The sequence below is a fragment of the Podarcis gaigeae genome, assembly GCF_964106915.1.
Source record: "Podarcis gaigeae genome assembly, chromosome: 5".
NCBI classification, from domain to species: domain Eukaryota; kingdom Metazoa; phylum Chordata; class Lepidosauria; order Squamata; family Lacertidae; genus Podarcis; species Podarcis gaigeae.
Window position 1 is genome coordinate 42,568,461 of NC_139681.1, and position 23,570 is coordinate 42,592,030.

At 41.5% G+C, this 23,570-nt stretch overlaps 1 long non-coding RNA gene across 3 annotated transcripts in view; it reads right to left on the minus strand.

Annotated features, from left to right (window-relative positions):
• LOC310845691 overlaps nt 1-20,399 on the minus strand; it is an 87,433-nt gene extending 67,034 nt beyond the window's left edge. The window contains exon 1 of one of the 3 annotated variants that reach the window (XR_014564903.1): nt 19,751-20,399. This is a non-coding gene — a long non-coding RNA (uncharacterized lncRNA). The remainder of the gene's footprint in view (nt 1-19,750) is intronic. The other 2 variants (XR_014564904.1, XR_014564905.1) reach the window with 2 other exon arrangements.
• Between the last annotated feature and the right edge of the window lie 3,171 nt (nt 20,400-23,570).

Below are 23,570 nucleotides of genomic sequence, written 5' to 3' on the forward strand. Positions count from 1 at the left end.
CCACTGCTGCACTATAACACTGAGCAAAATCACAGCAGGAGAAGGAGCTAGGTATTAGAAGTGAAATAAGGCTGTCACCCTGTTCCTAGGACCGGAAGGATGCATCCTAGAACGGAAGGATGTACTAGCTAATGGATGCTTTATCCTTGGTAACTGGGGTAAAACTACTGTTTCTGCTATTAATGAACTCAGATGTGATACAACTGAAGCAAAACTTGAGCTACTTAGAAATGAGAGGTAGGTATGAGGATGCTCAGGTGGACTTTTTGGCTTGCAGAAATCCTCCCCCACCCCAAGAAAAAAAGACAACTTAATTAGGACTGTACATGCTTAGCAGTCATAAAATATTTTTCCCTCCTACTTGGAGGGAATGGTTAGCTGGAACCCCAAGCAGGAGCCCTCTCCTCTCCCTATATGTCAATTTAAGCCTATTCCATACTTACTGATTGCACCATAGTTTTAATGCATCTGAAAGGGTCACAAAATACTATGCAAGGAGACTGGTGAGTAACTTGCACTTATGGCAGCTCCTGTGCAAGGTGAGGTCACAGCTGCATACACAAATGCCAGTGGTATCCTAGCAGAAGAGCCAAGATCCATACTTACTTGCTCCATGAGCAAAGGATTTGATAATCAGGCTGCAAGTGACTTGAAAGTAAAACCTACTGAAGTCAATGGGTTGAAATAAATAAATAAATAAAAATCAGAGGCCTGACATTTAAAATTCTCCAATATATTTTTAAAAGTGGAATGAGATGGCGGCATATTCTGCCCCTACTTGCAGTTGGAAACCGCATTAAGAGGTTATCTTAACAAGGCAGGACTTTGAGATAACACTGTAAGCATTATATATAAAAGAAGTATTAAATCTATGACTACATTTTGTAACCAAGGGCCACAGTATTTTCCTTATATTGTAAGGCATGCATAATCTTTTACCACTGAATTTAGGTTTCAACTGCATTTTCAATTGTAATATCACTAGTACACACTTTGCTTTTTAAAACTTTCGCTGGATGACTGGAAGTGGTTTACAATAATCTCCTGTTACCACCGCTCTGAAATATTTCTTTATTTTGAATTGCTACTCTATGTCCATTTTGGCAGAGAGAGAGAGGCCTTTGTTGTTACATTGCCTAACTATTTCAATTGCTTGATCTGCCAAGTGAGAAGAAGATCAAACAAATAGGGGATCAATATGATCATTGACCAAGTCTCCCTCTGGGAAATATAAAAGGGGAATTAATCACTGCTCTTCAGAGACTACAGCAGCAGAAGGCACCCTTTGGTTTTCAAACATAATGCTGAAACAGCCCTCCTAATTCACCTTTCCATAATTCTTCTCCTAATTTTCAGTGCCCTGTGCTACTCTCTAGTCTCTCAAATGCCTTTTAAAACTCTTCCCCAATAGAATTGTGTTTCTTTTGTTAACTATCATAGATATGCATCCCTGACTTGATTCCTAAATAGATCATCTTATCCTACTGTGATTCTATTTGCAATCAAACCATATACAGGTTTGCGCGTTCTACTTGTGGCGTGGCACCAGGAAATAAATAAATAGCTCATTTTGAGCCCGGAAATGGCTGGAGAGAGCTGGAGAGTCCCCAAGGCCCATGAAGAAACCTGCCCTGGAGCCCAAAGAAGACGTCAGTGTAGAGGGAGGAAGCCCCGAAGAGACCGGAGGGGGAGCAAGGCCTTGTTTATGCTGCTCAACCTCCCCGCCTAACAGCTGATGTGCTGAATAGCGCAGCAGAAGCAGCCGCTTTCCTGCACATCCTCCAGCCTCTTTCTGGCCCCAGAGCTTCAATTCTAATTGTGGTTATTTTGGGACACAGTATTTTTTGTTGTGGATTGAAGAGAGAGCGACAGAGAGGGTGCTCCCCACTTTGTGCAATTTCATTTATGCATGCAGGGGCCCAGAATGTAACGCCCATGTAAGTGGGGAGTCGCCTGTACTTCCCCCTTCTCCCTCTCTTAAAACAGCTTTAACTAGAATGCATGATAGTTGATTAGTCTAGCTGTGAAGTAAGTTAGCATGCGAGATTATGGGTTTCCCAAGGCTACCAATTTTGCTCTCTTGCTCCCTGCCACATGCATGCATGCATGTACACACACACACACACGCAGCCTAGAATGCAACTCCACTGTTTCCTATTCATCACACTCTAAAGTACATACATTTCTAAGCTGCAGCTAATATTTAGTTCTTACCAATTGTAGTCAGGTAGTCCTGAATAGATTACTGAGGGAGAGAGAGCTACCCATTTTGGAAACCAGAGCACAAGATTTGCATGCAAAATTTTCCAGGTTCAATCCCCAGCATTTTCAGATAAGAGCTGGAAGGAACTCCTGCCTGAAAATACCAGACAGCCACTGCCAGTCAGTGTAGACAGTACTAGCTAGATGGATAAGTGGCCTGACCAATCTCTTACTAAAATCTAGTTCTATGTATCCTGCTTTTAATTTTTTAAAATTCTTATTTTTTATAATTCTCATCATCGTTGTTATTGTATCATTTACTCTCAATGTTACTTGTGATACTGTCTTATTATATTGGAATGAAGAGGCTGGAAAAGGAGAAAACACCAAAATGTTACACAGATATAAAATGGGTAAAGGGAAACAGCTAATTGTCTGGAAAAGTCATTTCCCAGTTCATGCTGAGAAGCTATTTTTAAATGTCTCCAGGGATGGAAGCAAAAGCTGCATCACAGTTTACTCAATGGATGAATCCAAGACTTCAATGTAGCTGGGGCTTAGCACCAGTGTGGATATCCATCCGCAAACGTACTACTGCAGCCGGTGCAAAACTGTGGCTCAAGAGAGGGGATTGGTGTGACACACATTGGCTGTCACTGGCGGTGGAGTTAGCAGACTATATGTTCCTTTGCTCTGCTTCAGTACATGTTTCAACCAGACACTCTGGAGCAAAGTACAATTTCTTGCCTGTCTTGTGGGCAGATTCACCCCACAACTCTGTGTAGTGAGCTGTAGGGAGTTGGGGGTTAGGTGGTGAGTGTGAATAAATAGGTCAATCTGGTCAAATTTGACAGGTAGGTGCAGGAGAGGGAAGAGGAGTGAGACCATCAGGTGAGGTGGACCATTAGGCATGTTTGCAAGTGACTGGTGTTTCCAGCTGCTGTAGGCTGTGTGGCCTGTTTCCTGGAAACGGTGACTTTCAGGCTGACCGGTTTTACTCCTCCAAAGTTGTGTGGCCGGGCTGTGTGTGTGTGTGGCATGCCAGGAAACCCTCCCTGCTCACCTTAGCCATGGACTCTCTTCAAGCCTCTTGTCCTTGGGCTAGGTGACTCTCCCAAGGTTTTTCAGTTAGGCTTACTGCTACTGCAGTGTTGATCTCCCTCCGCTCAGATATGCAGACAATAAATGTAGCCCCAGTTCAATCCATGTAGTTGTGTCACGTTGACCCGTTATTTACCTGGCTTGTAGCAAACGTCAAAAACAGCCTAGCGCTGATCATGTGTGCTCCATGGACAAAAGAATACTGGTTGGGGTGGTAGCGGACAGAAACATGAAATGCATGGCTAAACCCCTGAGGAAGAGGAGGACTCTGCACTGCAACATTTGGCTGCAGGGGCCCACTTGTATAATGTACATAAGCATGGGCACCTGAAGATGCATTTTGCAGCAGAAAGTTCATCACATCATTTGATTTTCCTTCACCCGCAACATTTAGAAGAAATAGATAATTTGATCTCCATCTAAGGTGAGGATCTGAATAAAATTTAAAAAAACAAGGTTTCTCGCTAGACTCCGCAACCAGTGCAATGTCTAAAGCTAAAGCGACCTGTGTTACTAACCAGGTTACATACAATGCACTTCCAGAATCTTTAGCTCTGTGCTTAAGACGGTGCAGGGGGAAAGGAGAAGAAGAGAAGTCTAAACGGACCCAATACTGATGTTTAAGGTCCTAAGAGATGATCTAATTTAGCTATATAAAATCATGAAAGGGAAAGAATTAATTGATACTAATGAGTTATATGAGATAACATCATAATTAATTCCTACATAACAAGAGGACACAGGCCTGAAGTTAGAAAAAGAGAAGAAGAAGGGGGGGGGTGGATCAAAAGGCTGGCCTATATATTACAGAACATATTTGAAATACGAAATGAACTAGCAAAGTCGGAAGTGGAAGGAAGTTGGTGCACCATCTCAACAGTGAACAGAAAATTTATTCTTTGGGGAGGGCTTTTCTGGCAATCCGTCACCTGTTGTGTTTTTGATGTAGCTGATTAAACATAGGTTGGCATCTTTCTTTTCCCAGGGATGCAAAGGGGGCACGCCGGGCATTCCTTCAGAAAAGTGCACATGTTCCCAGTTGTATTCAAAGCCACACAAGATAGCTAGCTAAAAAACATTTAAAGATGTGAAAGTTCACTTTTTTTACCGTACTGTGTGGGCTTCTTGAGGGGACCATGGCCAGGTTTATCCCTAGTGTAGACTATGGAGTTACACCAGGGATTTCTTGCCTAATCTGTCTATCAGCAAGAGTACAAACATATTATGGCAGTTGCTAAGGTAACTACATAGATTTGATTCCCCCCACCCCCTAAATACCAGAGCCAAGCAAATCGGCACATAAGCCTTTCTGAAATTTCTCAGTGTATTAAGTTACCATTCATATATTACTGCACCAATTTAGGTATTTTTTTTCTTTTTAAATATTCCCATTTTTGTGAGGCTCTTGCGGCATTAGCCATTTTTTCCTTATTCGAACAAGGAGCTACTTACTTCTTTGGTGTATAAATCACAAGTGACCAGTTATGTGCCAAGCATAGAAAGCTTTGATAAATCACAGAAATAATAAATTATGTGGGGGAAAAGGGCATTCTTTCCTCTTTGGGCTGGTGTGGTGCAGGAGCTGTGGTGAAGGCGAGTAGAATTTCCATTTTAAAAAACCCATTCCATATTGATGCCACATTTACAAATCTGAATCTCAACCTATGGATATTAGGAGCTGTATTTGTTTTCTATGCTCAGTATATAAAACATTCTACTAGTAAAATCCACAGAACCAATATGTATGATGATGCTTCCTGGCTTGTCACCAGAAAGTCCAAATAAAGGCATTAGGCTAATACACTAAAATGACTGACAAACTGATTTCAGTATAGATACTGGCATTTCTCACAAAACTACAAAGGGAGCCTTAGCACGCAAACCACCAGTTCAGAGGGCAAAACAGCTCCAGTAATACCCAAAACTCTCATCTAAGCCAAGGCCTTGTAGGACATAACTGAAGATGTAGTGCAAATGAGACCTGCATACTTACATCCCGACATCAATTGTGATCACCTGTCCAACCACAAGCCCATGGGGACTATAGCTTGGGTTGCATTCGGTTGTGTTGTTGTTGCTTCCCATAGGCAATTAATGGGACAAGTCGGCCAGCACAATTTTTTCCCTGGTTTACAGCCCTTAATTCCTACAGTCACTGAGAATGTGCAAAGAGCTTTGGCACAGGTGAGAGGAAACATGGGCCCTTCAGTTGTTGCCGAATAATAATTCCCATCAGCATGCATGGCCAAAGGCGAGGGATGAAGGGCTCTGTAGTTCAGCATCATCTGTAGGTCTACCTGCTTAAGAGGAACATCCAGAACGTGGCCTTTAAAGTTGCAGTTAATAACCAGCACAGTAGTGGAAAGAGAGGTGAACCATATGATTAACAAAAGGGCATTAGGGTGATCATCACCAATAATTATTCTGAAATTATGCTGCACCATAATCAGACAGGTCAACAAAAGAACATGTAGAACTGAAGCAGAAACTACTCTGTTTCTTTACCAGAGGAAAACGACCAACTCCACCATTCTCCAGTGTAAATAAATCCCAATGCAGGAAAATCTGTACACTAGTAAAATATGTGGCAGTTCAGGGATGTGCAAAGGGAGGGGGGGTCGAGTTTACCATAATGTGTGTTGCTCTGTGGGCCTCTGCCTCTTGACATGAAGGATTAGAGGGGTATTACTCTATGATGCATGCACGACTTTTTTCATGGGCAGGAAATGCCAAATCCCAAACAGCCCTTGCTGCTTAGTTTTAAGATTCTTAAGTACGAACAGCAGGCAAAAGAAAGAGCTTCTTCCACATTAATCAGGCAACTGTTTTATGGACAGTGCTTTTGCAAACTTGATATACAGACAGGATCTCTCAGTCCACTCAGATTGGATGTTCCATCTGAAATATTTAGGTTTTTATTTATGCAATACTTATAAAGCTATTTAAATGATTCTGGTCCAGCTAGTCTCTTGCATTTTGTAAATTTTCACCATCAGGTGGCAAGTGGGCAATGGGCAAAGACTTGAAGCTTGGTTGTCCAAAACATGGCCTGAAAATTCTACCACCATTCTCCCACAAAGTAAACATGGCATAAAGTTGTCCTGAGACAATCTGTGTCAATTGCACATAGCCTTTGATTACGCTAAAGTACTGTAGAAATGTAAATTTGCAGCATGAAGAAATAGGTATAATGTATCATATCTAATATAACTAGCTTGGAGATTCATAACTGGCAAAGCAATACTATTTTTGAAGATAATTACGTTGTTTAAAAGGTCCGGGTGTTTGAGACTGGAGTTCTGCAGTTTCAGACACCACCAAACTTAGGGAGTTTTGATTTTTGCTCAAAATTACATTAAGGACTCAGGTGGGCTGTTTTTTTAATGGAAAAGAAAACATTTCCTAAGACTGGGAATAATTTCTCTCCCTTCAAAACCCATATATAGCCCACATTCAAATAAATTAAAATTTTAAGAAAACTGAATTTAAAGAAGACTATTACAGTGGTACCTCAGGTTAAGAACTTAATTCATTCTGGAGGTCTGTTCTTAACCTGAAACTGTTCTTAACCTGAGGTACCACTTTAGCTAATGAGGCCTCCCGCCGCCGCACGATTTCTGTTCTCATCCGGAAGCAAAGTTCTTAACCCGGGGTACTATTTCTGGGTTAGCAGAGTCTGTAACCTGAAGCGTCTGTAACCTGAGGTACCACTGTATTTATTATAACTATAAATGTGATTGAACTACAGACTATTACTTTTCTGACCTGAATGGTATGGGGAATATTGAAATACCCAGGTTTTTAAAGGGGATCACTGCATATGCAGTGATACAGTTTCAGTCTGGTCATGTCTGAGGCTACGTGTGCACCCGTGAATAGGCTCCATTTAAATCAATGGCACTTACATCTGAATCAACATTGCATACAGCCTGATACATGTTAATACCTTGCGGTGACAGAGTAGCAGAAAAGTGAAAGAGAAGTTGCTGTTTTAAAATGTAAACGACAGTAAACAGCTACAGTATGAAGGTAGTTAAAGTTAAACTGACAGCGTGGGATTAATTAAATAATATGCGGAGTCTATCAAAATTAGCACTGCAAAGGCAACCGATTAAGCGTTAAAGCACATAATGTGATGACCTATAATTGGGGTGGGGGAAGAATAACCTGTTAAATGCAACTGGATTTTTGGATTCCAGATGCTGGTAGGTTTTCCAAATGCTGCACAGTTTTCCTCGTGCCACTTCCTATTAAGTTCATGTTTCCTTCGTTTTGGAGCATAGCCTGCCTTATACATTCATATTCAGAAATGCAAGGATAAAAAAACAAAACAAAACACACTGATTCTGTCCCTCAGCCCTCTCTGCCCCTGCAATGTTTAGAGCATCCCTCTGCAGCTTATACACATGTTTGCCAGGTGCTGGACTCCTTATGCACACACAGATAGTGCAGTGTCAACAAAAATGCTACAGTGACATTTCCCCCTTTCCCGTTTTCACCCACACTACCACCCTCTCTCTCAATTACATGTAAGCTTTTCACTGCCAGTATAAAATACATATTGTGCTCTTGCAAGATTCATTGTACTGAGGTCAGCTGGAACTTATTGTCCTTCTTACTTCAGAACAAGACAAAACTGACATCTGTAAGATTTGCTGTTAAATAATCCAAAACAGAGAAGAAGCGGGGCAACACAGGGAAAAAAATTGTTAAGAGAACTTTTATTAGGGTTTTTAAAACCCCATTTGATGTAGATTTAATTACATTCGTGTTTTTTTGCTGCTTGTCATGTGTTCTCCACCTAATCGTTTTACATTTTTAAACACCAGATTTTGTGTGCGTTTTGATGCCACATGTATCCCAGGTTTTTTATCCCATATGCATCTCATTAAAACACTGATGGTTGGGACAGTCTTTTAGTTCTACTGTGTATGCTTCCTGTCTTCTGTTTAATTCATTGTTTGCATCTTCTTGAATAGCAGTAGGCTGAGCAGATATTTAAGGATCCCAATTAAGGAACAACAGATTAGTTTACTTGACGCTACAAGTAAATAAATAAAAATAAGTTAACCAGCCAAAAAGACATAGCGATGGGGGTGTCGGTGAGGGAAGAGGAAGGATAAAAGAAATGGTGCAAGCTGTTTTTTAAAAGCCTCTCGTTTTCTAAAGTTGTGGAGGGGTGGGGGGTGTTACGTGGGAAAACCACTAGGAAGGAGATGTGGGGCTTTCCCTAGAATGAGCTGCTGATAAATCTAATCCTGAAGGACTGGAAATGAGGTAACAGAAATTTTGATGAAAATTATGTACATGCACTGTGACAAGCTCATAAACACTGCCACTATGATAAGTTTTCCTAGGTTTTTTTTTAAAGACCCGACAGAACTGTATAAGCCCGAACTCTAATTTTTACAGCCTTGGGTTTGGAGATCTGTCATTGGGAGATATAATGGAAAGAATAATTGCTTGGTAGCTGCACAAACATGAGATGTGTTGTCAGCTACAGTTCGGAGGCTACATCTGGCTTGAGAAATGATTGATGCTGTCTCTGTGTGCAATTTGAGACACTCTCCCCCCCTTACTGTGGCCAACATTCCTAACTCTCCTGCATCTACAGCAATTAATTCATTACTATTGTTTGGCGGGGGGGTGGGGGGTTAGAAGGGGAGGAGAAAACTTTCTCCAAGTTTTTTTGTTTTGTTTTCTTTTTTACTTTTAAAAACCATTATTTCTAACATGACCCTTCGGCGTTCGAGAATATAGTACGCAAACGCAAACCATGTGATTTCAATTTGAAATGAAAAGTAATGTCTGAATCACACAACAGCATTCTCATTTCCTAATACTCTGGTTTTTACTACTTTGCATTCAACTGTGAAAAAGTCTTTTAAAACTCCGAACAGCAGTAAAACTTGAATGAATTTTTGACCCATTATTGCATAGCGGGTGCTCTTTCCAAGTTGTAGAGACTGCCAAGTTCTCCCCACCTAATATTTCCACTTTAATTGTGCCACTTGAGAAATTTACGTGCCTCAAAATATGGCATGAATCTTACGCTTATTGCAGTATCATTAGCAGCAACATTTAAGCAACATCTGTGTGCTATAGAACTAATTGAAGTAGCAGAAGTGGCAGCTGTAAATCCACAGGAAGATGGCAGTTTGCACCCAGCACTGCTGAGTTAGCTAGTAACTGTCAGCCTGTTCCCGCAATCTGCTCTCAAGTACTCTGGTACAGGCACACAGTGTCCAAAAAAATACAGCGAGTAGGCTAATGATCCTATTAACCACTTTGCTGCACCAATTTGGCTGTTTTTCCAGTTTCCTTGTTGAATTTCATTATATATTTCACCATGCCAGTAAAAAAAAAAAAAACTACTATGAGATATGTCTGACTTTAAACCAGTTACCAGTCCAAGGGAGACCATTTTCATAAAAAAAAATCCATCCACCTCCATTGTTATTTAAATTTATCTCCACTTTTATTTTATTAAAAAGAGAAGATGCCTTCCCTAAAGAAAAGGGTCATATTTTAAACATCCCCCACTGAAAACGAAATATTTAAAAGCAGTTATTAAAAGAAAAACCAGGGTTTTGTGGGTTTTGCTTCTGATTAAAACACACCTATGTTTTCAGCAACAATCTTAACCACTATCACGTAAGAGTCTTTCAAAAACCAGTTTGGACAATCCAACATACCCTATGGAACTTATCATCCACTTCCCTTCCTTCTCGGCTACAATTTCATATTCTGTCCTTAACATGTAAGTCCTAATAGACTAGGACACCCCTCCAGACCTGGTTGTCCTATTATTCCTTGTTAAAAAAAAAAAAAAATGTTCATATGAAACTAAAGCCACTTAGCCCTGTAACCAGTGTTTAATGTGGGTCTAGGAAGGGGAACCTAAACCATAAAAAGCAAGATCAGTATTGCTGTTAAAAGGAACATTCTAGTGTGCTGCAATCACATGCACCCCATATATTTAAAGCACATGGCTTCCTCCAAAAGAATTCTGGGAACTGCAGTTCAGTGAGGGCGAACTGATCCTAGAAATCTTTAGGAGAAGCCATGTTTTAAATGTATGGTATAGATGTTCCAGTGTCAAATGATGCCATTGGTTCAGGTCCTACCCTCCTGAGGAGAAATAAGCTTGCTCCATCTTCCATGTGACAGCCCTTTAGATATTTGAAGATGGCTATGATATCTCCTCTCAGTCTCCTCTTTTTCAGGCTAAACATACCCAATTCCCTCAAACATTCCTCATAAAACTGGGTTTCCAGACCCTTGATCATCCTGGTTGCCCTCCTCTGCACATATTCCAGCTTGTCAATATCCCCTTTTAAACTATGGCGCCCGGAACTGTACACAGTATTCCAGGGTGGGATCTATCTTAACACATTAAAGAAGCGATTCAGTTAAACTTGTTGCAAACTCATACAGGGAAATCCAGTAGGGAAGGACGGGACTCCACAGCTCCATCTGGTGTCACAATGTTATATTGCATATACAACGCAGAGAAAACGCTTTTTCTTTACCAATCTTGCCAAGTCCCAGGTGTGGTCTGAACAAGGCAGAATAGAGCAGGGCTATTACTTTCCTTGATCGGGACACTATACTTCTGTTAATGCACCCTAGAAGAGCTTTCTAGGGTGCTCCATCACACTGTTGACTTGTGTTAAGCTTGTGGTCTGAGATCCCTAGATCCTTTTCACATGTACTGCTGGCAATTCACGTGCACCCCATCTTATATTTGTACAGTTTGTTCTTCCTGCCTAAGTTTAGAACCTGACATACATCCCTACCGAAATTCATTGTGTTAGTTTTGGCTCAGTTATCTAAGCTGTTAAGGTCATCTTTAATTCTGATTCTTTCTTCAGAGGCATTGGCTATCCCACCCAGTTCAGTATCAACTGCAGATTTAAATACTGCTTGTCACCCCAACCATAGCCTCATAGCCTTTCAAAAGAAAGTTCACACAACTTTTAAAATATGCTCTCCTTTGTGCCTTCTTAAAACATTTTTTTGTTTAGGCACTCCTATTCAGACCTGTAGAAGTTACTTGTGTTTTATTTATTTTTGATTCACTGATAATTTTAATTGTCCTTTGGGATATTTTAAAAGACCTGTTGTTTAACCATTTTAACATTTGTTATTTTTGTAAACCACTTAGATGTTTTCATACAATCAAGCGGTGCCTAAAATTCACAGAACAAAATGAAGTGTAGGCATTACGCGTAGTTTGGCCTTCAGCTGCTACTCGTCTGGGCGGGGGGGGGGGTGTACACTGCATGGATCTGAGTGGGTTTCAACTCTATGATACATCCTGGAAGTGATAGGCTGGTCTTATGTAAAGAAAGAACTTAATTGGTTGGGTTCCCTTATTTCACGGTTTTGGAACTGCAGTGACAAGTTATTTATGAGAACTGTAGTGCTGGCTCCATTGCTGATTTAATTATCTGGTGACTGGGGGGGAGTGTCAAAGAGGAAATCAGGCTTTTTATTTATAAAACAATATTAAAAAACACACAATCCAGTTTTATGGCAGCCCAACTATTTAGTTTTATTCTACATTCTGTGAATCCGTTTTGCAAAACAACACTATATAGCCAAATTACTATTAAAGTGTGCAGGTGGGGGAGGAGAACGGATGTAAATATCAGCAGCAGATAAGTGCTACCTTAAATGTTTTCTTTTAGTGCTTTAAAATAGTGGTGCTTCAATCGTAGTCCCCCCCCTCCCCTTCAGAATGCAAAGCATCTTCAGCCCAAGCAGCAAATAAATATGCAGCCTTATTAAGGTTTACAGGCTTGGTGCGACTTTGCTTTTAATTCCAGTATTTTTTTGTGTTCCCTTTTGTGCTGGCGTTGGTTGGATGCATTTTCACTCTTCGCTTGGCCCTTAGACAATTATGTAACTGGTATCTTTAGAAGCATTCAAGTGTGCTGGAAATACACAAAAGAAGACCTCTTTCAATATATGATGACTGGTGTGTTTGCCAACAACCCAACTTCATTAGAAAATTGGCACGTCCACTCAGTTACCATGTGACACACCGTTAACCGTGGATATTTGTTGCCTTAATGCACAAGTACTCAGGGACTTAACTGATAAGGGGAAAACTCTTCCAAATCTGCTGAACTACACGCTTAGGGTGGCACAGAGCCTTACAATATTGAAAATCAATAGTCATGTGACAGTTTAAAGATCAGAGGTTTCACGAATTAACTTTCTAGTACCAAATTACTAGCCTCTTATTTTATTTTCCAAGGGCTAAAATATATGTGTTTTAGATTATACGGCTGAATATCATCATGATAAACAAACATGATAATGAAACAAGGATAGTGGGCAATCAAAGAATCGTAATAGTTAATAGGACATTTTAAATATTAGCATCATTTTTCAATTAGGAATTTGGAGAGAGTTTTAAAGCAGTGCAATATTATTCCACTCTACCAGTTTGCTAATGTTTAAAGCAGTGCAGTATTATTAGGCTCTACCAGTTTGCTAATGAAGTACTTTTAACAATATAAAGGGATCCTGCAAATTTAAATAAACCTGTAATGGCTTACAAACACACACACAATGTTGTGGTTTAATATTAACCAACGTTCTGATGTCTCCTTTACTATAATATTTAGTGCAATTACCTGAATACCAGTTCATTATTTTGAACATTATCAACATTATTTATGTATAGCTATGATACAAAATACATTAAAGAATTCAGAACTTGATCATCCTGGTAAAAGAGAAAATGTTCACATGGGAGGGGGGAGCAGCTCTGTTGGGTTCACAAATATATTTTTTGTTAATATGTTTGCAGAAGTGACATCAACATTTTTTATTCCACAGTATTTGCAACTCAATGGTTGAAGGTCTAGAAATTTCACAGGTGGGCTGTGATCTGTATGTTTCAGCAAGGATAGCAACCCTTCATCTCTCCTGTCCCAGCCCATACCATTGCCCTTGTTTCCATTTCTGCTTCTCATGTTCAACTATCCAATTTCTGTTCCCACCCAGCTTTTGCTACTACAGGTTCATCAATTCTGGTGTAGAGCTGGGTCTAGCGCCACACCAATACCACAAATTTAAACAACTATTGTATCACTTTAAACAGCCTTGGTTTCCCCCAATTAATTATGGGAGTTGTAGTTTGTTTAGGGTGCTGTGCGTTATTAGGAAACCACTATGCCTCTTGAACTATGTCCCCTTACAGGGGACATGGGTGGCGCTGTAGTCTAAACCACTGAGCCTCTTGGGCTTGCTGATCAGAAGGTTGGTGGTTTGAATCCCTGCAATGGGATAAGCTCCTGTTGCTCGGTCCCAGCTCCTGCCAACCTAGCAGTTCGAAAGCACTTCAAAGTGCAAGTAGATAAATAGGTACCGCTCTGGCAGTAAGGTAAATGGTGTTTCTGTGCGCAGCTCTGGTTTCAGTGTTCTGTTGTGTCAGAAGTGGCTTAGTCATGCTGGCCACATGACCTGGAAAAACTGTTTGCAGACAAACACCAGCTCCCTCGGCCTGTAACGCAAGATGAGCTCTGCAACCCCAGAGTCATCTGCGACGGGACTTAACTGTCAGGGGTCCTTTACCTTTACTTTATGCCCCTTGCAGAGTTACAATTCCCAGGGTACTTTAATAGTCAATCCCTCTTCCTCAGAAACCTATGGGAACTCTATCTCTGCGAAGGGCATTTGGGTCTCCTATCAACTTTCGGCATCCTTAACAATCTATAGCTCCCGGGATTTATTTTGGTAAAACACTTAACGTGGTATCATAGTGCTTTAAATGGATGGTGTGAATGCAGTCTGGGAAAGTGTTTGTTTTGACTTCATCCCCTTGTGACAATTCCATCTATATAATTTCTCTGCATGCTGGAAACTAACTAACATTTTACCATTTTCTCATTTCCCCCCATTAAATTTCATAGTAAACTAAACTTAAGCTGCCCTAAAACCAACAGGTCATAATGACTGTCTCATGTTTAGGCCTCTATATAATGCATTAAAAAACAATAACTGGTAATATGTAGGATAACTTTATTTTAGGGCTAGAAAGCAACGATTATTTGCATCTCTGAAATTATGGTGCAATGGGACATCCCCTTCCTCTCCCAGCACAGTCTCAAAATTAGCTGTAGAAGGTCCGCCCCCCCCCCCATCTTCTTGACCAGATTTTGAGGGTACCCAGGGAACTGCAGAGGTGAGAAGATTTTGAAGAGAGGATGAAGTTCCTCTGCATAAATAGAAGTACAGTATGTTTCACGACTGGAATGGCAGCGGTGGGCAAAACTCTGTGGCTTACTAAAAAGCCAAGAAGCATCTAATGTCACTGGATAATATTGCCCGTCTAAGTGTGTGTCAGCACCAGAATTCCTCTGTTCCACTTTATTTCCCTTCGATTGAGTTTGTCCCTAGTTGCTCAATGTCTTGCATTATCACAACACTGCTTATTTATTTTTTTGCATTTTTGCAACGTATGTGATAAAAAAACAGGATTTTTTTTTTAAAATGAGGGACAGACTTAGTTGTGCCATTTCAAGCAGTGCACTACTGTGCTTTCCCGTAAGTAAACTTAATCAAGCATAGCAGCAGCAATATTGCTGCATCTTCCATTGAGTAAATTTGCTTAAGAGGAAGAGCAGCACTTTAAATCCAAAGGGATAGTACCAAGATATTGCTCCTCTTTTCCTCAGTAAATTTACTGAAGAATAGGCGTGGCACGCTGTGTGAAATCTCACATTACCAAAGGCCTATTCACTTATTGCCCCCCCTCATATTATTAATAAGCTGCATGAGACCGGATTGTAGGGCTATGGCCTTGCTAGTCACATTTTGGGTACATTTCTGAACTACAGTACTGTTATTACCATCACCTGCCCTTTGCCAGCAAATATCAGGGTGGGTTACAATAATTTAAAATTCAGTATTAAAAACAGCAAAAACATGGGAGTCTGTTCTATGCATGCAGGGTTCAAAACTGGGCAGGGAGCCTACATGCACACAGCATGGATTTCACTTCAGAATTAATTTATTAAATGTTATAAATTAGATTTTTTACCTGCCCTTCACCATAAGGTCCCAGGGCAGGTTACAGCAATAATCTGCAATGTGTGTAGCAAGTTCCCCCCTATTTGTACAAAGAGGTTCCCTAGACTAGATGGACGAGCTTGGGTTATGCTTCCTCTAAATGTGTGTCGGTGCATAGATTTGAGGTATTTATGAATCAACTGCTGTTGCTTCAGGCCCAAGTGCCTTGGTGGTATTCACTGCCTTCAATTAGCTTTGAATGGCGGCCCAGCTATGCTCCAACCTGATCAGGGAAAGCTTAGCTTCTGTTGTCTACTCTTTGGTAACTTCTAGGTTTGATCACTGTAATGCATTGTACTTTTTGAAACAGTTCAGAAACTGCAGCTGGTGCAGAATTGAGTGGCTCAATTGCTGACTGAGGCAAGACAGAATGAGCATATAGAATCATAGAACTGGAAGGGCGCCAAGGGTCATCTAGTCCAACCCCCTGCAATGCAGAAATCTGAACTAAAACATCCACAACAGATGGCTATCCAACCTCTGCTTAAAAACCTCCAAGGAAGGAGAGTTACAACCTCCTGTGGGAATCTGTTCCACCAACTGATCAAATTAATCAGGGGACACAAGAGGAATAGTAGGGCGGGCATGATCCCACACCGCCCTTCACAAAATTATTACTCCCCTAAGAAGCAATGAGTGAATAGGGCTCATTTCACCCATTGTGCAAATCTACAACAGAGAAGACATTGTAAGGTACCATGTTTATTCTATAGGCCACCTATTCTACAGCCTTTACTGATACGATTTTTTAAACACATACACACAAACACACACTTCCTTAATTTAAGATCTTTATATCCCTCCTTCCGAGCAGCTTAGAACAGGTTAAAATACCATAGTAACAATGTTTTTTTAAAAAACACACACACAACACAACACAAATGGCAGAGTGTCAAAGCTATCAGCAGCAATGTAAACACAAAAATCCTTAAAATAACCAAAGTAAAGCGGCAAAATAACTTACACATCAACTGCCTGAGAAAATGCCCATGAACAGCTTGTTTTAACTTGGCACCTAAAACCATTGATGAAGGTGCCAGGGAACAGTCTGTGAAGTGGGGACACAATCACAGAAAAAGTTGCCACCTCCTAAACTGTGAAATAGGAGCATCTGAAGAAGGGCATCGGAGGGACACACACACACACACACACACACACACACACACACACTCAGGCTTATGCCGGAGAAGAAAGTCTTTGCTATACCCTGGTCATAGGCTCTTAAGAGCCATTAAGTATACTTACCAAGCCAGGTTCAAGGTTCCTGTGTTCGTTGTAAAAGCCCTGAACAACTTAAGTCCAGGTTATCAGAGGATACAGGTGGCTCTGTGGGTTAAACCACAGAGCCTAGGGCTTGCCGATCAGAAGGTCAGCGGTTCGAATCCCCGCAACAGGGTGAGCTCCCGTTGCTCAGTCCCAGCTCCTGCCAATCTAGCAGTTCGAAAGCACGTCAAAGTGCAGGTAGATAAATAGGTACCACTCTGGCGGGAAGGTAAACGGTGTTTCCGTGAGCTGCTCTGGTTCGCCAGAAGCAGCTTAGTCATGCTGGCCACATGACCTGGAAGCTGTATGCCGGCTACCTCGGGCCAATAAAGCGAGATGAGCACTGCAACCCCAGAGTCGTCCGCGACTGGACCTAACGGTCAGGGGTCCCTTTACCTTTACCAGAGGGATCTCCTGAACCCTTATATCCCAGCTTAGTCCCTGAGATCATCTGCAGGAGCCTCTCTGGTGGTTCCTGGGGTTGGAGAGGCTCATTGGATGACGACAAACATTTTGTGTCATTGGCCCAGTCCTGTAGAATACCTTGCCAATAGAGATTCAGCTGCCACCTAACTGTGCCAACTTTTAACCGCCTGCTGAAAACTTTTCTGTTCTGTCAAGCCTATCTACTGATGTTTGGTTTTAATTCCTTGTATACTGTTGGTATATGTTGTGATATATTTTTATGATACAGCAGTATATATCCATTTTTATAAAATAAAAATAAATAAAGCCAGTGCTTTGAATTGTGCCTGGAAAGAATCTGGGCATGGAGAAGTACATTTGATATATTCTATTTGGTAGACAATGCCACTTTCCACACATACTACAGTAGCATACCCTGGACACTATGAAATATGGATAACTACTTCACATATGGCCAATCATGGCTTCCCAAGAATACCTATGATGTAAGTAGGCAAGATTTGCCTTGTTTTTGGACTACAATTCCCATCATCCCTCACCACTGGTCCTGTTAGCTAGGGATGGTGGGAGTTGTAGTCCCAAAACAGCTGAAGGGCCAAGTTTGGCCATCATTGCCTTATAGCATGTAGCTAACCAAGATACAGAAACAGAAATGCCAATTTGCCACAGAGCAAGCATTCAACAGTTAGTCGGTAAGACAAGGAAAGTTCTGTCATTGCTAACAAATGGTCCTGAAATATCTTCCCTGTCCACTCCACAGAGGTCTTTGTATTTTAGGGCCTCATATATATCCAGTTTATTGTGTTTTACTTAAAGTTGTATTGGGTTACTAATTCCGCATGTTAGCATATGTGTTTTTGTATCTTTGGGAAAGAGATTTGTTTTCTAAAAAGTTTATGAAGTTTGGGCATTTTATTTGCTGTGGTAGGCATTTAGAACACAGTAGACATATTCATTCTCCCCTCACATCCTTTTTTTTTTTTTTTTTTTTTTGCAATCATGGCAGCCAGAGATGTTTCATTCATGAGACTCGCAATTTCGGTCTTTCTAGAGAGCCCTAAAAAATCACAAGCATTGAGATTAAATTGTGCTGCCAATACGTGAGAGAAGACACCAACACAGGTGACAAATTACCCAAATATGGAATACCCGCAGAGCGTTGCATATTGCAATTGACCTTTTAAAACTCCACTTCCCCTTGTAGTAGAAAGTCTAGGAGTTCCAGCTTTCTCAGCCACACTGCCACTATATAAAATAATCCCGACTAATCTCAAAGTGATGTTTAAAGGAGATAGAAAAGTAATCTAAAGAATAGGTTCTAATTTACTGAACCAACCACTGCCAGAGGACTATTATTCAAAGAAATTGAGGCAACAATCTCAGCACTGGGTGGCAACAGGAAGAGGGAGGATGTAACCAGGAATATAAACCCCATTGTACATCTTGAGTGTCCATTCCAATCTGAGATTTCTAAGGGGAGGTGGTTTTTCTGCTCAGAGACACATCGGAGGAACCTCTTTACCCCAGCAATACTTTTGGATTGGGATTGGGCGAGTGGTGCGCCAAATAGCTGACTTGTCTAAAAAATCCCGCAGGAGATTGACGAAAAATGTTTTCAGGAACCTCTTTAAATGGATAAGCAGAGAGCTAACAAGGCAGGGAGTTGGCAGAGGAGGAAAAGGGTTAAACAGTTTTCTCCCACTGCTCTGATCAAAATTCAGGTTTCTGTGCCAGATTTAAAGTTCCTGTTCCTTTTTTAAAATAATAATAATAATCCCACAGTGAGAGATCAGGTTTGGTGCCTTCACTTCCCTGACTGAAAAGTCAAGCAGTGGGGTTTATATAGTCCAAACCTATGGGGTGTTTCTCCTGTTACAGGCTCTAGCTGAGGGTTGATGATAATAATAATAATAATAATAATAATAATAATAATAATAATAATTTTTATTATTTATACCCTGCCCATCTGGCTGGCTTTTGATCTTCTGAATAAACATTATTGAGCAGGAACAGACCTTTCCCACCAACCACAGATTAAGGGGCCCATGTATTGCATAGGCATCACACATGGCAACAATAAGGCATAAATCAAACTTTCCTCTTGGAAAGAGGGAGGAGCATCTGCCCAACTAGCCGAGCCAACAATGCCAAAATGGGGGGGGGGGCAGATATGAGCACCCATTTTAATAATGGACAAAGGCACAGAAACTCAGGAGAAGCGAAGGGAACCAATAACCGGGGTGGGAATAAGGGAGAGAGATGTGCGTTTTCCAAAGCCCCTGCAATTCACCTCTTTTCCCAGCAGGAAAAACGAAAGGCTTGGTTAGTATTGCAGGGGGTGGGGTATTATTAGTATTATTTTATTACATTTATTCATCGCTTTCTGTTTCTAAGGGGCTTATCAATACTGTATATAAAACACCCAACACCTTGTGTGAGTCATTTAAATACACCGACTAAAACACAGCAGAAGAAAATTAACCACCTGGTTCAGTTTCTTGGAAGTGAGTAACAAGGCAGTGAGTTCTTTTTATAAACGAGATTGGATTTTAGTGCTCAATTATTATTATTTTTAAATACCTTCAATAAGGCGGTTTTTCAAAGATTGAGAGGAAGGGAGGTAGATAAACGTTAATAAATAAAAATGAATGAGACTTGGGAGTAAACTTACCGGGTGTTGCTGAGTGAAGAAAATGGCCCTCCTCCCAGTTGCCTCCAACGGCCAACTCTTGTCCTTTCAGCTAGAAAGCCTGCAAAAGGGGCTACAGGAAGAACCTTGCAAAGCTGACTCACTCCTTTATAGCAGTTCTCCCAAACCCCTCGGGTTCTGCGGGAAGGCACTGAAATGGCGGGAAAGCCTGTGCGGGGACCAGGAAAAGCTGCCCAATTGCAGGAAGGAAAGCACCGCCCTCCTTCTCCCCTTTAAGAGCTGTGCTCCCAGTGGCTGCTGCACCAAGGACCTTGTCGTGTAGGAAGTGAGCTCTTCGTCAGTCCACACAAGACACACATGTGCTTTAATTCTCCTCAGAACCAGGCAAACCAGCACCCACACAAAAGTACAACTGAAAGTAACTGGCATGCAAAATTGTTGTAATGCAGCGTGGCCTCTTTGTGAGTGAAACAGCAGTTCCAGGCTGATAAAGCTGGTGTGGAAATAGCCCTTGTCTGCTGCTGTTGTCCATAGTATCCTGTTTTGTTGCTAAACTACCGCTTCTGCTGAGATTTTTCAAGGAAGCAGCCTTTCACTTTTTCAAGAATTGCGGCCTGCCTTCTCATTTAGGTGTTTTTGCATACTTCGGGTTGCTTGAGGGTGAATCTGTTTATTCAGGGTCCAGATACCTTGTGGGAACATAATACTCTGCATAGATGAAACATCAAGACACCTGTGTGTATACTGTCATTTGTTACTGTCACATGCACACGTCTGTTTAATTGCATATAGTTATGCTGCAAAAGGTAGGATTGGTTGTAGCTATGCAGCGCACTGTACACCCAGATTTAGAAAGTTGAGGTAATTTTAATCTGTTTTTGTATTTTAACTTGTATGTTTCAAAGTAGGGTTGTATTTTTTTTATTGCATTGAGGGTTTTTTTAACATTCAAGCGGTGTATAACATTTATGAAATAAAACAAAATAACTATTTGCACTAAATATAAATATATTTATTTTTATTTTAAACATTTATAAACTGACCTTTTGAGTAAAAACCTCTCAAAGTGGCTTACACAGTAACAGTTTAACCATAAGGTAAAGGTAAAGGGACCCCTGACGGTTAGGTCCAGTCGTGGCTGACTCTGGGGTTGCGACGCTCATCTCTATTTACTGGCCGAGGGAGCCGGCGTACAGCTTCTGGGTCATGTGGCCAGCATGCCTAAGCCGCTTCTGGCGAACCAGAGCAGCACACAGAAACGCTGTTTACCTTCCCGCCTATTTATCTACTTGCACTTTGACGTGCTTTCGAACTGCTAGGTTGGCAGGAGCAGGGACCGAGCAACGGGAGCTCACTCTGTCATGGGAATTTGAACCGCCGACCTTCTGATCAGCAAGTCCTAGGCTCTGTTGTTTAACCCACAGCGCCTTCAAGCAATTAATAGAACAAAAGATGCAATACAGTCTGTAGTAAAAAGAAAGAAAAAAGCCCACAACATTAATAAAGCAGCAGGAATAAAAAAAAACACCCCATAATTAAAACACCTTTTAAAAAGCCACTGGCTAAAAGGCCACCAGGACTAAAATAAAGGGAGTTCAAAACCAGTGACATATATATATATATATATATATATGCAGGTTTTGGTGTCCTCGGGTGTCTTCCCGTGTAAAAGTTGGGGTGTCTAGGCGACGTTTCGACGAGGTCTCACTCGTCATCTTCAGGCTGGTGCTTTCGGCTTCTTGTTACTGGAACAGAGCGGGATCTCAATGTTTGAGTTCCTATAAATACTGTAGAGGGGGTGTGGTGTCTAGCCTCCAATGTTCTGGGCAGAGAGGAAGTTCCCAGGCTAGTGTGCCTTTTCTTCTTTTGTTTCAAGTAGGTCATTAGGATGTAGGTTTTGCTTCTTTATTGTTTCTATGAACTGGAAGGAGTTTGGTACGTATGAAGAGATGGATTCTGCATAGGGCTGAAGTTGCTTGGCGAGAAATTTAGCGAGATTTTGTAGAGGTGAGCCTATGGAGCTGACTATTGGTCTGAGTGGTGTTCCTTCTTTGTGTATCTTGGGGAGGCCGTAGAGTTTGGGGCATCTGGATGATTTTTCTCTGGGGATGATTCTTAGCTGGATTTCTTCACTGATAGGAGAGGCTTTTATTTTGGATTTGGTGGTTTTTTCCAGATAGGTGGTGGGATCTGTTTTTATAGGTTTGTAGGCAGGATCTTGGAGTAGCTTTGATAGTTTTGCTTGGTAGTCCGATGTGTTCATCACCACTGTGGCATTACCTTTGTCTGCTGGGAGAATGATTATGTTGTTGTCTTTCCTCAGGTTGGTGAGTGCTTTCTGTTCTTCTTTGTGTAAATTGCTTCTGGGTGGTTTGCTGGAGCAGAGGATGTTGGTGACTTCAAGTCTGATTTTATTGGCTTCATCTGGGTTGAATTTGGTTAGGCTAGCTTCGACTCCGCATATGATGTTTTCTGTGGGGATGCGTCTCGGGGCGACTGCAAAGTTGAAACCTTTGGAGAGTACTTTGGTTTCAGTTGTGGTGAGGATCCTGTCTGATATGTTATGTACTGTTTGTTTCATGGGTTGCTGTGGAGGGTGGCCGGGCTTCTGGCGTTTCTCTAGTTTGTGGAGTTTGTTGGTGTGTGTGTCTGTCTTATGTGAGGTCTCCGTTTCAGCTCTCCAGACGGCTAGTTGTTTGCATTTGTCCCAGAGTGCAGGGTGGATTTTGTTACAGAGTTTGAGGTGAAGAGTGAGTAGATCTTTGTTGGTTTGGTCTAGTAGGTATCTTTTCTTGTGTAGTTCGTTTCTGATTAGGGATAGTTCAGTTCGTTTCAGGATCCTTTCGGTGGCTGGGGTTTTAGAATGGAATTTAAGTTGGAAGCATGTGGGAATTAATTTGTTGTCTCGGCAGTTGCGTAGGAACAAGAGATCACATAAGATGGTGGCTCTTCGGACTTCTAGTTTCTCGTAGGTTCTTGTCAGCTGGAAGGTTTCCTCCCCGTAGAGGTAAGATATTTGCTTTCGTAGATTTTCACGGGTACAGGAATGCAGGTTTTGGTGTCCTCGGGTGTCTTCCCGTGTAAAAGTTGGGGTGTCTAGGCGACGTTTCGACGAGGTCTCACTCGTCATCTTCAGGCTGGTGCTTTCGGCTTCTTGTTACTGGAACAGAGCGGGATCTCAATGTTTGAGTTCCTATAAATACTGTAGAGGGGGTGTGGTGTCTAGCCTCCAATGTTCTGGGCAGAGAGGAAGTTCCCAGGCTAGTGTGCCTTTTCTTCTTTTGCCCAGAACATTTCCTCTCTGCCCAGAACATTGGAGGCTAGACACCACACCCCCTCTACAGTATTTATAGGAACTCAAACATTGAGATCCCGCTCTGTTCCAGTAACAAGAAGCCGAAAGCACCAGCCTGAAGATGACGAGTGAGACCTCGTCGAAACGTCGCCTAGACACCCCAACTTTTACACGGGAAGACACCCGAGGACACCAAAACCTGCATTCCTGTACCCGTGAAAATCTACGAAAGCATATATATATATATATATATACACGATGGTTATCACGTGTGATCTATACATAGCAACCTTGCTTTTTCCTACCCAGATGTGCTTCCTGTGGAGGAAAAGCATAATGCTGAGGTGGCTTCAACTTTATAATCCTACCTGAAACAAGACAATTGCAAGCTTCATTTCAGAAACACTGTTCACCGCTTCACTTACATAAGCCATTGTACAAGACAACAGCGTGGTACTTGAGTAATTCGAATGGAAATGTCAAGTTTTCACAGCCTATGATTAGAGGTAAGTGCCCTGCTATTATACAGTAGTTCTGTCAAGTAGA